We start from the raw sequence: 2,513 nt of genomic DNA, 5'->3' as shown, positions 1-2,513 counted from the left end.
AAACATGCACAAACATGCACAAAATCCACCCCCTCTCTCTCACACACACATACACACATGACAAGCTTCTACAGAGTTTCCGTTTACCAACTCAAAAGCCCGTGGCTGCAAAGCGAGTTTCTTAACCACATAGGCATGTCTACACCTATTTATAGAAAAAATATATAGAAATATGTAGACGTATATGGAAAATATAGAAATATAAGGAACATACAGGAAAAAGACTCCAGAAATATACGGAATATGTTGAATATATGAATATATGGAAATATAAAGAAATATATGGAAATATAGAGATATTTACGGTATATATATATATATATATATATATATATATATATATATATATGAGCGTATGGAGATGTATAGAAATATATGGAAATATATCGAAATGTATAGAAATGTATTGAATATATAGGAATGTTTAGAACATATAGCAATATATGGAAATATATGGAAATACAGAGAAATATATAAAAATATATGAAATGTATAGAAATAGATTGAATGTATAGAAACATTGCCGACAACACAACACGTTATGGATATATTTAATTTAGCCTTGAAAGAAGAAATACTGAATACCACATATTTATACACACGGGGGAGGGAAGTACACACACACACACACAGCACACACACACACACACACACAGAGCACAGACACACACACAGACACACAAACACACACACACACAAACACACACACATATATAATCAAATGCCTCCTTTCACGGAAAACGCCTACACCCACACTCCGCTCTCTCCCTCTCTCTCTCTCTCTCTCTCTCTCTCTCACTCTCTCTTTATATGCGTGTGCGCGTGCGCGTATGTGTGCATTAATACATATGTGTATGTGCGCGTGTATGTGTGCTTGAGTATGTGTCTGCATGTGTATCATGTGTGCGTTTTAGGTGTACATGCGTGCTTGGGCAATATTATTCAGATATGTATGTGTTTGTTTGTTTGTGTGTGAGTGCGGGTGCACACATACATACATACATACATACACACACAGACACACATATATACATTCGTATATAAACAAGCACGCACATGCATATGTGCACATATATTTGTTTGTATATTTGTCTGAATGCATACACACATGCACACACACATACACACACACACACACACACACACACACACAAACATAGATAAATATAAAAAACATACGTTTTTATGTGTGCATGTATGTAGGTACATGTGTGTATACTCACACACACATATGCACACATATACATACACTCTATATGTATATATAGAGTCCAGCATATTTACCATTTTCTTCCCAAATCATTTTATTTTCGATTGTGGAAAGATGACCGAGGAAGTAGATGGGAATTTTGTTTTAAGAAATCGAAACTGGAAAAGGAGAGGAAGAAGAAAGAAAAAAGAAAAACAAGTTAATAAAATTATAGCATTGGGAAACTCTAGAAAATTCTTCATAATCCTTCTATTTATTGGTGTTGTTTGTAGTAGCTGTAGATGTTTAACAATAGAGACTAAATCTGAGGCCAGGGTGTATAGTTTAACTTCTGATGCAGCTCAACTCCAACTAGAAATCAATATTTCTCCTTTACAACACTACACTTGTCTTTGCTTTTCACAACGTTGTCATGTATCATGTAGTAATCACTTAGCAACCAGCTGCTTTAAACTCCGCAAGAGAGAGACAAAAAAGAAAAAAAAAAGTAAAAGAAAAAGTAAAAAAAGAGTAATAATAATAAAAGGGGGGATTTGCCGTGATTATTATTACGTAACGTGAAAAGTAAGTATTACTAGACATACTGAGGTCTCAGAAGAGAAAGTTGTTGTCACCACCAATTGCCAGGTAGTACTTCCACTACCGCCTTCATCACAACCACCACCACCATTATCAACGCCGCCGCCACCACCTTCACTTATTCGGCGCTAAAAGTCATCGCCAAATTTCTCCGCAGTGAGTTGCGCTGTTTCTATTTCTTGTTGCTTAACCGCTGTGTTTAGTTGTGCAAGTGTGGTGTTAACATGATCGAATGTAGTGCCGGGTTTGGTTAATTTGCCACAAAAAGGTCTATTATGTAATGTCCTCGTTATTTATCTGTTTGTCTGCGTGCGTACGTGCGTGTGTGTGTGTGTGTGTGTGTGTAAAAAAGAAATTAAATCATTACGAAAAGAAAAAAATAAATGGAAAAGAAAATGCCATGAGATATAGGATAATTAACATAAAGTTTTGCTATTAAGATGTTAATATAAAAATATAGAATGACAACGGCAAAATAATATCGTCAACAATGATAACAATACAAAAAACCCCCAAAAACACATGATGTACGCCACTGCTTCTACGAGTATTAAGAGTGAATTAGTGTAGAGTCGTTGCTGCTACATGTTGCTTTGTGCGCAGTGATAAGCATTAACATTTATGCTTGTACGTATGTGTGTGTGTGTGTGTGTGTGTGTGTGTGTGTGTGTGTGAATAAGTACGTGAATATGTGTGTATATATGTGTTTATGTGTGTGTATATA

The 2,513-nt window shown here is 35.4% G+C and overlaps 1 protein-coding gene across 3 annotated transcripts in view; it reads left to right on the top strand.

Moving 5' to 3' along the window:
• The first annotated feature begins 1,436 nt into the window (after nt 1-1,436).
• The window catches only part of LOC106873410 (ceramide kinase-like protein), a 193,409-nt gene continuing 192,332 nt past the window's right edge, over nt 1,437-2,513 (top strand). Inside the window, exon 1 of one of the 3 annotated variants that reach the window (XM_014920765.3) lies at nt 1,437-1,945. The gene's annotated coding sequence lies outside the window, so the exon portion shown is untranslated. The remainder of the gene's footprint in view (nt 1,946-2,513) is intronic. The other 2 variants (XM_089356719.1, XM_089356717.1) reach the window with 2 other exon arrangements.

Source organism: Octopus bimaculoides, chromosome 8 (assembly GCF_046866305.1).
Source record: "Octopus bimaculoides isolate indiv1 chromosome 8, ASM4686630v1, whole genome shotgun sequence".
Taxonomy (NCBI): domain Eukaryota; kingdom Metazoa; phylum Mollusca; class Cephalopoda; order Octopoda; family Octopodidae; genus Octopus; species Octopus bimaculoides.
Note: the sequence above shows the minus strand (reverse complement) of the source record. Positions and strands in the feature narration are given on the sequence as shown.